Here is a 14,249-nt window from a genome sequence, read left to right as displayed (position 1 = left end):
AAGTTTAATCGTCATTAAGCCATATCAAAATTCTTGTCTTTCCGTCCCCAAATTTAAGACTTTCTTGTACCATTTAAAGGGGTCATATGATGCGATTAAAATTTTTCCTTTCTCTTTGGAGTGTTACAAGCTCTTGGTGCATAAAGAAGATCTGTAAAGTTGCAAAGACTAAAGTCTCAAATCCAAAGAGATATTCTTTATAAAAGTTAAGTCAGCCACACCTACCTAAAACGGCTCGTTCTAACACGCCCCCACATGTCTACATCACTGTGTGGGAACATTTGCATAACCCTGCCCAAATGTTCACGCAAAGAAAGAAGCCGTAACTTTTATTCTCGCTGTAGTTTTGTTGTTTCCGCCGCCATGTCGTAAAGACGCCTCGTAAAGAAACTACTTTTTTTGGTCTTCCAAAAGAGGATGATATCTGCTTCGTCATGCCTGGAGCTGATCCGTGCTGGTTGCTGAGGAAATACTACAACTTTGCGCTGTGGATCGCCGGATCGGCTTTCACCGTGGACGAAGCGGAGTCCAGCCCGGAGTCGTCACATGTCCTTCCGGACACTCCTTTGTCGAAATCGCCAGCCGCGCCGTTCTCAAGCCCACCCGCCTCTGCTCACTCTAACCCTCCAGCCGGTCCTCACGCTAGCCCCCGGCCTCTGATCACTCTAGCCGCCGTGTGTGACGCTGTTTCGTTGTGAAAGCGAAACTACTTTGTTTGGCCTTCCAAAAATGGACACGACTAGAAATCAGTGGTTAAGTTGTATTTACAACATTGTTCCAGAACAGTTCAACCCAAATATTCAGATGTGTGCAGCACATTTTATGGAGGACTGTTTCCTGATCCTGGGAGAGTAGACTACAATGCCAGCTGTTCTTACTCAAAGACTGTAAGTAAGTTTTTTTTATATTTAAAGAGTTTTTATAATTTATATATTTAAAGCGAGTTTTTTGGGCAGTGTAGAGTAGGGCTTGTTGTTTGTCATTTCTCCGATCACAAATGCAGACATGGTTTTATGTTTACACGGCGCGATGCGACTCAACGCGTAAAAAGACAGTATAAGTCATTATAATCCATAATTATGTCCCCACTGGATGCAACGAATGCCTCGTTTATAATGGGTTTTCATGTTTTTGAATCATCGCTCCAGCCTGACAGGGCATCCTCACAATATGGTGAGGGGCGTAACATTTCCGTCTCACGCTTGAGATATTCGGCCAATCACAATGCACTGGATAGCTGGCCAATCACAGCACACCTCTGTAGCATCTGGACCAATCAAACACAAAATATATATTTTGTAAGCTATATTTAACAAATACTCTGTAACACCCCTTAGTTAACAAGCTATATGAGGACCTATGGACCCTTCCCCCGAAATGCATAACAACTCAGGAGCGTGAATCTTCTCAGACCTTAAAGGCCTCACATCAGTGACCAGCCCCAGAGTTGGTGGTTTGGTTGAATTCTGAGAAGTTGAAGATGTGAGCAAACGCTCCAGGACACCCTAAGTTTGTGCCAGGCTTCGGCCTCGACTTTTCCATTCACCAAGATTCTCTGACTCAAACTGGTTCTTTTTCATCAACCAACTTCAGCAAAGATCAACTTGAAAAACCAAACAATTGAGGCAGGACTGCATGATATTGGAAACACTGACATTGCAATATGTTGTTTTTCTGCAATATATATTGTGCTATGAAAACATATGCTGACTTGAATATCTATTATTCAGAGGAAACTGATGCAAAAATAACAGAAATATAAGTTATACTAACATTCACAGATGTGTCAAAAGTATTTAGTGTCACAAATTAAATTTTAAGTAGCTGCGGCAGTAGCTCACAAACCCTGTCTTTGGATCGAGCGGGGAACGTTGTCAAGGTCTGGCCTTGTGTACCATAACTCATTCAGAATTGAGCGGCATTTCCTCCGCTCAGACAAGGCCGACATTATAAGTCCTGTAAAACTTCTAACCCCCTTCCTGCCCTCACACACAGACCTGCATTGTGCTAGCGGGCCGGGCCTGGAGTGGCGCGGTCATTCTGAAGTGCCCAAACTGCCAAGAACATGTGGAGCCTTTTCAGCAACTGCCATTCAAGTCCCTGACCCAGGGGATTTTAGAGCTGCTGACTTGCCAAAATCCTCAGCAAAACATTTGCTTTTGAATAATCAAAATTCAGAGAAGACATTCCAGAGCCACGGTGCTCGCCTGTGAAGATTTAGGGAAGGTACTTCAAGCCCGTTGAATCAATGTACCATTTCTCATCTTAACAAGGTTTATGGCCATTTGCTTCTTGCAGCTTATTAAATCAAATTCCCACCCTTAGTGATGCAGAAAGCGCGTAGAATTAGGAATGGGAATATTAAGATTAAGGTGTATAATTAATCAAACTATTCTGGTGTCTTGATTTAATTAATGCTTCATCTAGGACTTTTTTAAATGATTCTCTGTAATTGAGGAAGTTAGTCATTAGACCAAGAAAAAATAAAACAATAACAATACTAAAGTAAATAAATAAATAAATACATTCTGTTTTTTAAATTTGTCAGAAACCATGATATTTTTGCATTTATTATTTTTTTATTAGAAAAATATATTTAATATATAATACATTTATGGTACTATAATGGTGTTGAGCGATTCTTGAGTCTTAACGATTTAATTAATAATTATTTTATTACTTTTAATTGTTTTGAATGAACCTCTCCAAACAATTCATTGAGGGAGTGAGTCATTAGACCAAGAAATAAAATAAAATAAAATAAAACGTGTATTTAAAGTATTACCATTTCATTCTGCTTTTTAAAATTAGATCAGAAATCGTGAGATTTGGTAGAAAAAAAAATCTGTCAAACTGAAAGTCATGATGATAATTTGTTTCATGTATTTATTAATTTTTTAAACAAAACCTGAAAACCTGGTTCTGAATGAGAACAGATTCTCCACTCCCAACCCTACAACATTACACTCACATCCATGAAGATTTCATGGTGATAGAACAAAATAATCTGGCTTTTATAGGGAGGAAAACTTATCTCTCACAATCTTATTAGATGAGTAGTGCTGACATGATGTTATACAGTCTCATCTACACTCAAGGAGAACAGAGAGGGCAAGAAAGAAAGAGCGGGAATCAGAATTAGTTGTTCCAATGACTGCAATCTCTTAATCACCGGCAGCTTCCTCTCTCCACCGCCCTTCACTCTTGGGTGGTATAACTCATCCCAGCAGCCTGCAGCGTGTGAGAGTGATTTAGCCACTCGACTGGGAAACAGCAACGTGTCGCTGTAATGACTTGGAGAGCATCAGGTTTTTCTGGGCAGGGTTGTGGCTCCAACACCGCATACAAGGTGAAATACGACAGTCATTTAGAGATGGAGGAAAACCTGCAATCACCAGGAGAGATGGTGCGCTAAAACACACAGCTCAACCACATACATGGAGGATGCCGCAACTGCCACAGCCACAGACCTTGTTTAGCATCATTTAGCAAAACAAAGAGGCCATAAAAGGATCCAAGGTACCTGAAAAAGGCCAAAGGGAAAAACTACCTCTAACTTGTTGGTAATTATCAGCCCATGACCTGTTCATGTAAGATGGATTGTGGGTTTTGCACAATGCCACTGTGCACAAGGTGATGCTTTCTTTGTCCTCACCTTCTACAGCAGATGCACAAACACACAAGAAGTAGGCCAATGCAGACTGAAAGAGAACAAGGGAGGGAGGCTTATAACACCTCAGCAGAAATACACTCTGGCATGCTAAATAATACCTTTGCAAAGCAAAACATCCTTCCGGAAAAGAGGAGGAAAAAGATCACTCCAGGAATGAGATCTGTTGAAAGTGATTTCAAACTAAGTGTAAATATTTTCATATCTTCTTAATACATGATTATTATATTTTACACCAATATTAGGGATGCACGATACAATGGTTATCAGCTGATATAAGTGTTTGTTTTCCGATTGTAGTTTTCGGATATTATCAGCATTAAACACATCACATTAATATATAGATATAACAGGTTGATTTAAATAAATGAATAAATAATATATTTTTATTTATATTATTTGTTATATTTATTATTTTAAATAATAAATTAGATTTAACAATATTATATATATATATATACTGTATATATCACATTTTAGATATTGCTCCAATGTTTTTGAGAGCTTCCACATAAGACCACAAGAAAAAAAAAAGCCATTCAGATCTTAAGAGCCCATGAAACCGACAAGCAGACTTTTATCTTCAGATCAAATAGTTTAAGCTGCTTTATTGATTGTTATTTTACTGATGCAGAAACCAGCCTGGAAAATTACAAAAAACATACCAACTAAGACAGCGTTTAATGTGAACTTGTATGCATTCCTGAGAAACACAAGCCAGAAACGACATCTAAAATAGATCTTGACCTGTTTTTTAATCTTGCATGAAAGGCATGCTGATTTATGGCTTGCACTGCAAGTTCGGCAATCCTTTGCAACCGGTTTTATAAACTTTTAAGATCCACTGCAATTCCTTTCATTGCAGGATTCTTTTTTTCCTCGCTTGCTGGGGAATGTATGGTGCTGCAGCCCCCATGCACAGAAAGCTGCAATGCAGGAGGGAGCGATTGGGACACATTGTTCTAGAAATCACACCGCCTGTTCCTATGTGCTTAATGAATTGGACGGCACCATAAGGTGACTGCAGATGTTCTATAACACGATGACATATAAGGAGAGATGTCAGATACCATGTTGCAATAACAAAAGATGGAGGGCATCATATAGTGACGCAATATTGCTGTACAAACCTTGCCGTTTTTTTAAGAATCAGGCGAATACCCATCTGGAAAAATGAAAGCTGTCGGCTGTAGCTCAAGCACATTGAGCTATATGAGGATAAATTAATCTCCCCCTTGGGTTTAATCAGGGGTGGGTCAAGTTGTGGGCTTGAGAAAACAGAATAGCCATTTGTGTCTGCAGCAGGAGGCATTTGACAAACTGAAAGAATCAATCTGGCAATAACACAAATGATGAGAACCACAGTGACGTCTGGATACCCAGACCACTTCCCAATGTTACTCAGTGCTCAATACCGTCGACAAAAAGTCTCAAAAGTGACACAAAATAAAAATGTGTGACAATATTTTAAATCCTCTTCAGGAAAGCTCAGTGTGCATCCATATGCAGTTTTGTCAGGTGTCCTCTTTTTAGTGCGTGTGCTAGTATTTATTACCTGCAACATAGAACACAGCGGGAGTCATTATGTCTGTGTGTAAAGTTGATTAAAAGATCCCTTGAGATGTGTTTGACTTCCAAAGCCCCCTCCACAAGAGCTTAGGAACACTCAGTCCACAGCGCCTGGAGGTCAGAAAGCTTAGCTTCAATTCCCAGCGACTGACTGGCAATGCAAGATTCAAGTTTTGCATTGGAGAATCAGCATGTATCTGTATAGTATTTCACCTCTACCGAGCTTAAAAATCTGCAATGAGACCAAAACAGGAGCAGGATATTGGATCTGCAGGAGGAGTCTTACGAGACCATCTGAAGTGGGCCAATCGAAAGAAAAAGGGGGAATGAATCTGTGTTCATTTACACTAACTTAATAGCCAAGAGACTGCAAAAATGTGATGGTATTTCTCTTAAATGCACTGAACTACGGAGGTAAAATCAAATTAAAATGTCATCGCTTTGAAAGAAAGGTCAGTTGATCTGTTTTAAAAGCAAATGGGTCAGTTATGTTTGCTAGATAAATACATACAAGCCCATTCCAGAGCAATGGAGTCAGAATGCCAAATGAGGCAAAGCTTGTGAAGCTGGTCGGGGGAGAAGAACAACCTCAGTATCGCATTCATATTCACAGTCTACTACACATTAGCTGCGACAAAGCAAATACCACTCAGACGGACCAACACTTGTTTACGGATGCTTGGGATTGAGCTCTGATCACCGTTGTGCCATTTGTCCAAGTGTTCCACAGCAACATAATGTATTAGATTATTACTAGCCATTGTGGTAGGGTGTCTACTGTTGCCATGGAAATGCCGACGGGCTCAGGGCCGCCGAAGAGCAGAGGTCAGTGGCGAGATGCCAGAATCCCCACCAGGCGTCATTAAACAATGCAAAGTGGACACAGAGTGAGTCTGGGAGTCCAAGAGAAAGGCTGGCATTGATGCACTGCATATGTATTCAGCTACTGCGGTCGTAAAAAACAATAACTGTTCCACTGTAAGATATTGTAGAAAGACAATGGCTGTGTTTTGAAGCCACACCCTTTCCTTCTTGTGGCTTGAAGAACTAGGAGGACGAAGGATCTGGCTCTTCCGAGCTGAACAAATAAGATTGGGCCACATGATGGATATTCCTGCAGTAGAGGGGTCGTGTTATCAGAGAGGCCTTGAACAGGGCAGTAACAGCCAATGCAAACAAAGCGAAAGCTAACCTCTCCATCTTCCACCACAAAACTCCCTGGTCTCGTCCCACAAACCTATTTTCATGAATCTCTAGCTCGTGGGATCAGGCAGCTCTGTTTGTTATTGAAGTCGAGGGCAGAGGCTCACCTATTAAACGTTTGCTTTAGGTTTCCCTATACTGGCCAGACAATAGAGATGATGATGAAAGGAGATGTTTGGTGGCTTCTGCTGCCTGCTTTGTGTTTTCTTTGTCAGCTGCTTAATTATTGATGCAATTGTCACACTGCTAAGGGTGAGGGGAAAATGTACTTTCAGTGAGTAAGAGAATCCAAACACACACACACAAAATACTGAGATTTCTTCAACAAGTGATAAGTTTCATCTGGTACAGTTTGATACAGTCAGCTTGATTTAGCCATATTTCATTATATTTTTGCTTTGAATGAAAAAAAAAAATTTCATTTAGATGTTAATCAATGAAGCACTGACAAAACAATTTAACAGTCTATTGAGTTTTCTATTCTAGTTCACCTAATGAAGGATAAACAGACCTTAACCACCAGGGACCAGCGACCCCAACCCTTAACCAGCTATACACATCAGAAGTGATGTAAAGAGGAAGCCGCATTGAGTGATGGTAGTAAACACTGCACACGACTAATTGTCTGCAAACCATTTCAAGACTAGACATACATAACGATTGAAAGGGTCAATTTTAAACTGCCAGTCGGGTCACCAAAACAAAACAAACAAAAAAACATTTACAACCTTTTCCCCACGTGTGGTAGTAAATTTGTTACATATGCTGAATACATCACACCTTGAATGTAGTGGATGAACAGCAAAGTCTGGTGTACAGAGGAAAAGATAATCTATTATTTACTGAGAGACAAACAGTCTGTGAAATACGACGCAATTTAATTTTACCCACAGAGATGACAAATCTGAATGCTTTCTCATACAATCTGAAGTGGCAATGGCAGCTATGTCCATATGAAAATAAAATCCACTCAAACATCACAAATCTGATTAAATGGAAACAAAATATTCCATTGAAGTAGATGCCATATCTGTTTTTTAGACATGCTGTAAAAACAGACACTGCCTGCTAGAAATACAACTATCACAATGATATAACTACCATATACATTGACCCCTAGGAAGATACAAGCTACTGATCATCTGTAACATGTCTGCTATTTCCTGACTAAATAATGTCTGCTTCAAAATGGCAGGCTGGAAAGGAAGAATGCTGTGATCCCAGCATGCATTCATTTTTCTGGACCTCCTTTAAATGTTCATTTTATCTGAAGAACATTAAAGGGAGACTGGAAACACATCCAACCAGGAAGCTGTTTGATGTCGTTGAGCTCAAACGCTACAACTGTATCTGAGCTTTAGAGCTCTCTCTCTCTATCTGCAAAAGACACAAGCCAACTGCCTTCTAAGTTGACACCCTAGCTATGTAATGGAGCCTCATAAGTGAGCAAATTGATTACTACGTTTTGGAACAGAGCAAACATCATCTCAATGTAGGGCTGTGCGATTAATCGAAATCGAATCGCAATCGCAATTTGAGACGTTGCGGTTTGCTAATAGCAAAGCCTGCGATGTGGACCCGATATTACTCCGTTCCAGAGCATATGCATGACTGCCAGCCTTGAGTGGCAGCCTTACTAACCAATAGATTGAGCGCATCTCCGTTCTCCCCAATCAGCACTGCTCTAGCCAACTGTGTAAACGCCCACCATTAAGAAATAAAATTAATACGGAGGAGCCGTTTAAACTCGCCGCACACACGCAGTCTGTCTCGTAATGCTCGGTTATACTCACGCACTGCAAGTCTCCGCACCGCAAGTCTCCACGAGCGCATCTGGCAATATGGACGAGACTTGTCGCTAGGGATGGGCGTTATGGGCTTAAAAATATATCACGATATTTCTGGTATTTATTACGATAACGATATCAATGACGATAATTCAGGGAATCCTGTATCTTTTAAGAAAAGTATTATCTTTCCTATTTTTACCCAACATAGGGTGAGCATTAACCTCCTGAGACCCTGCATCCTCATATGAGGACATTATATTTTAGTGAATTTCTCTGAGACTATACATGCCACAGTCTGGATGTCCTGTACAGAGCACATTCAGGGCTTTTCAGAGATACTAAACGTTTGGATGTTTCACCATGACCACTCCCTCTTCTTGGTCTTCAAAAATGTCTGATATTAATTTATTGACACTCTTATAGAAATAAGATCATATTTTGTAATTGTCATTTAAATCTGACACATTTTTAAACTGTGTGTCATAAATCAACATCTTAGGAAAATGTTATGGGGTTTCAAATCAAACTATAACTTTGTTATGAAACAGGACGTTGATTTCATACATGTCCTCATATGAGGACACCGGGACTAAAAGCATGTTTATTACACATTTTGGGAGACACAACAAATGAATAGGGAAAGAAAATATATTTCAATATTCCTATGAAATATTATATATTATTATGAAAATCTTGTAAATTATTTCTCTCCATATTACACTTCTTTTTTTCATTACATGTTGCCCCAAAAACACATTAATATGCAAATTAGGTTTAGTTTATAGATACATTATATATAATGAGAAAACCTGTTTGTGTCCATTTTACACACATTTTGCATGAAGAACAATGGTATATCAAAACAATCTGTTATAACATAGTTGAGAATTATCTTTATACAAAGTTTGGTAAAAAAAAAAATCCTAAAAACTAAAAATGTATTGGTGATTTAAAAAAAATCTAATGTTTTTGTCTATGCATGTTCATTCATGTCTTTTTATTTTTTTAAGAAATTGAGTCCCAATGTCTTCTACCAAGGACATAGCATAACTTATGAATGAAATATCTTTTAGTTTTTTTTAATTTTGTTAATTTTTTTGAATGCTTTAAACAATGTAATGACATCAAAAAATAATTTTTTTTCCCTAAAATGTTTTGCCGGGTCTTAATGAGGTTAATGAGTTCACACGTAATGTAAAGACTGTTTAATTCATACTGGAAGCCCGAGGGCACTCTTGCACAGTAACTCCACATATCCATAGCAGAAGAAATACTACTGACGATGCTCCAGGAAGGTATCCAGTTATCGTTGAATAAAACGCACAACGGAGGTAGAGACATTTTAACTGATGAAAGTTGAGGAAAATAAACATACAACTGCGCAAAATATATGGTTTATCGGTGTTCTTCAATCTTGGGTATTTTTATAAGGAAAGTATACTTATAATGCAATGTTAATCGACATGGCCTTTATCACTGTATATAATACTATCATTCTGTAAAATGAAACCACGTCTGGTCACAAAAATAAGTATTTCAAACATTCGACTATGTCATTAAGTTAATTTGGAGAAAAAGAATGTCAATAAATTATATCTTTGTTGGACAACAGTTTTGTAAACAGGCTCATACACATGCAAAACTGTATCGCACACGTGCTACTGTAGTACATTTATTCAGACCGATTTTTTTGTGCACTGTACAGCCCTAACCAAACCAGTTATAGCTCGGGCTCCTCATTTAGCGATATAGGCTACTCCTCCTCAATTTCACGTCCGCTTTCCGTGATGTCGCTCCGCACTGTCGCACACAGAAATATGTCAACAACTAGACTTTATCGTTATTATCGCAGGAAGACTAATTCTTATCGTGGGGAGAATTTTTACCGGTATATCGCAAACGATAAGATATCACCCATCCCTACTTGTCGCACGAGCGCGACCTGTGTCAACTCATGCCTGGCTCCGCATTTAAAACAAGTGTAAATTCAGGTCTAACTGCTTTGCTAATTTCACTTGGATGAAATGAAATACTTAAATACCCAAATACTTAAAAATGAATAAATCAGCCTATGTAACCTATGTAATACTTTAATAATTGACTAAAGTAAAACAGTTCTTTATTTACTCAAAATAAACTAATCTTTCCTGTGAAATTCAGTAATTAAGTAAATTCTGTTAAAATAGTAATACCATTATAATATTCTCTGCTGAAAAAAACAATAGAACCCCTCCCAAAACACAATAGAAAATTTAATGGATTTAAGGGTTATAATGGGAATTATATTGGCTTTAATGTAAACTATAATGGTGTCTACTGGTATTTGATGGATTCTATTGGTGAGATGTAATCTGGCAGATGGGAAATAATAGAACAACAGTAATTCCTATTGGAATAATGCCCAAAACACACTACAAAAAGGAATTTTGTAATTGTTATAATGGAAACCATAAGAATTTCTGTGATGGTTTCTATTGTTTTTTTTTTCAGCAGGGTAACGATACACATAGGCTCTGTCCCAAATGGCACCCTAAACCCTCACGGTCTTCCTCTGAGTCCGCACTTTGGTGACGTAATGCCGCTTTGACTGTCGGGTAGATGTCTGCTGCGGAGCTCCCCCCAGTGCGGGCTCTACAGAATTAATATCGCAAATCAAAATCGCAATCGCAATATGCCAAAAAAAAAATCACAATTAGATATTTTCCCCAAATCGCACAGCCCTATCTCAATGTACAGTAAATGTATAGATTTTAAGACAGGTTTTCAGTCCTCAAATTAGTCAAAACATTAGAATATTAAATACAAACACAAACCACTAACATACTTTAACAAAAATAAAGGGAAAACTGCTCTAATGAAAATACTAAAACAATACACTTAGTCAACTTAATACATTTATGTTTGAGACAAGAACATAATTATATTGCGTAAAGCCTAAGCAAATTTCAACATTAAAATGTGATTTGATCATGTTGCAATAAATTGTTCAAATTGAGACTTATATCAAATTCCATTCACTCAACATGATTTTTACTTTGCTTCAGTTTACTTAAATAAAATGAGCTAATGCAACACAATTCTGTTGCATTTTGCCTCTATTTAATTTCATTATGTACACTCCTTCTACATTTACTTAATTCAGTGTAAATTTAATTTACCATGCTATGTAAATCACATAGGCATACATGGTTTTTCTGCTTTGTTTTCTAGATTGTTTTTCGACATTATAGAAATGAGACAGAAAATGTTGCCTTCTGTATGTTCTGAGAATGAACAGTTTGCGAGTGTGCTTAGAAGGGTTTATGACAGCTTCATTTCCTAAGAAATAATTAGATGACCTGCTGTTCACGGTGCACATATTTAGGTTGCATTCCAGAAATACCGTACAAAGATATTCCTCATATATTTTTTGTGTCTGCCTTCTGCAAGTTTTTCTTTTTTTGTGTTTGCGCGGAAGCAATTTGAGTGGCCGCGTGTGTGCCTTGCGAAGCAAGACCGTTGATATGGTGAGAGACATCTGAGAGGACTCTCTGGCAAAGTTTGGTAAAAGGTAAGAAATGCAAATATCATATTAGTATATTCATAAACAGTTGTCTATCTAAGATTATATACAATACATTTTGATTTAACACCCACACGGTTTTAAATCACGTTGACTATTCAAGGCCTATATGTAGTTTCGCCAACATTTGTACAGCTTATACAACTTGCTATGTATTATATTACTTCATTGCGAACTTGGGAATATTGTTGGGATGAATAATAAGGAATGGTAGTTTATTCAAATAGTCAGCGCAAATCTAGACATTTAAATGAAAGAGTTGAAAGAGTTCACCAGATGTACTGGTGAAATAGCTCTATGGCTCTTTGAAAGAAGACCACTGCTCCTCATAAGACGTTCATTTTATTGGCTTTTATGTGCTACCAAATCAGCAAGTGGTCTATGCATTTTATGTAGGTAATTAACAGCTTAATTATAATTGCTGTGCATTTTCACTAATAATAAGCATGAAGACTTTTTGTAATGAAGTTCCATTTTTGAGTGATCCACAGTTAAAGTTGGTGGTTATGGATCGTAAAGGGCTACTCCACCCAAAAATGAAAATTCTCTTATCATTTATTCACCGTCATGTATATGACGTTCTTTCTTCTGTGGAACACAAACTGAGATTTTTAGAAAAATAGTCTGTGATTCCACAAATGGTTGGTTCCTTCAAAGTTGACAATCAGATGCGCAGTTCACAACCAAGAAGAGGTCAATCATCTGGGGACTTTTTGCCTACTGTTTTATGAATACTATGAATTTGAACATACTACACAGCTCACATATTGTTTTTCTTAGACAGCTATTGTTTGACATGAGAAGACATTACGGTCATTTTCGTTTTGTGTGGTTTTTGAAGCATCAACTTTGAGGGACCCATCTACTTGGATTATATGGACTCACAGAGATGTTTAAAAAAAAAAGAGTCTCAGTTTGCGTTCACTCTGGGGAAAAAAATAATATATATCTGTGTCGGCTTGAGGGTGAGATGAAGAGAGACTTTTTTCATTTTTGGGTGGAGTATTCCTTGAAGGTGGACTGCACTGAAATTGGTCATCTTTACCAATTGTGACCTTGTAAAGGTAATAGAGACTTAAAAATATATTTGGGGAAAAAAGTTTTAAAACTAACATTTTATAGTTTTAAAACATCAGTTATTTTCTGCCAATACAGCTGTGCAGTTTGTTCAGGCTGGAGCTGAACTTTGCAGGATGTTGGCCATGCAGAATCAGGAATGGACACCCCTGCTAATCACTGTATTTTATATTGTAATGCACTGAATAAAGTTCAGATCATTTAAAAGACAGATGGATCTCTGAAATAAAGTCTTTATATCTAAAATGGAACATATTAACAACCTAAAGCGTTAAAACTGGAGAGAGATAATGATGTAAAGTTAACATGATTAAATTATGTTAGGATAACTTAATTAGACCATGTACTCTTTTCTGATTAACACAAAACTATTGAATGTGTAGGGTACTGTGAACACAAATTATGTGGAATCGATGTCCATAATTGAATTGAGTATATCCCCAAAAATATTTTGTTTTCAGTGTGCTTTTTGTAAAAACAAAAAAGCTATTTATAATCGCCTCATATGAAACATGTTTATGACTTATCCGTCTAGCAAAAGGGCTCTGTGTTTCACATGACTATGTTACACTGGTTTCAGAGGCTACTGGAGGGTGACATATTATCATGTCATAAATTATACAGTGAGCTCCTGAGAAATACCTTACAGTTATGTAATTAAATCATATAGCACTATAAGAGGTTTCTTCAGCATTCCAGTGTTGGGTTAGATGGCCGGGCCACCTTAGTGTCAAGAATAATTACCTCCTACTCCAATGGGGCCTTTGTAAAGTGACGGGGTAAAACGGACTCATGGAGAGAGAGAGAAAAATACAAGGAAAGACATAGACAGAGCACATGTTTACATATGTGGAAAGGCAGTGTAAGCGCATGTGAGAGTTTGGGTGCCATGAGTTGTTGCGGAATAGGCTTAACATAAGCACATGAGCTTATAAGTTTATGTCTGAGCACTAGTGTATGCCTATAATGTTTCTGAGGTGTGAAACATTTATGGAACGTATGCTCATAATCTGAAAACATAATCAGCGCGCATTGGACATCAGGAAATGAGTGACTGACGACTGCTTACAGAAGGGTGGATTTGTTCAAATCTTCATGCAAGCGTCACGGATCACCTTTAAAGTCTTTCTGTGTTTAATGATGCCTTCAAATCATGTCAGAATTATCAAATGTAATCATATTGTCGATGAAGGATGTCAGCTGGCACTCAAAGTACCAAAAAGTAACCATAGGAAACCAACATATAAAGATAAGAGGCTAGAAAAATCACACTAAACTGCCACTTAGAGGAAAAACTGTAGAGGCCCACTGTTTTCCAACAGATTTATATTTGATCATTGACCACACTGGCATTTGTGACTGTTTCATGGTGAGAGCG

Source organism: Sinocyclocheilus grahami, unplaced genomic scaffold (genome assembly GCF_001515645.1).
Source record: "Sinocyclocheilus grahami isolate Dianchi unplaced genomic scaffold, SAMN03320097.WGS_v1.1 scaffold2.1, whole genome shotgun sequence".
Taxonomy (NCBI): Eukaryota; Metazoa; Chordata; class Actinopteri; order Cypriniformes; family Cyprinidae; genus Sinocyclocheilus; species Sinocyclocheilus grahami.
This window is presented reverse-complemented; position numbering follows the sequence as displayed.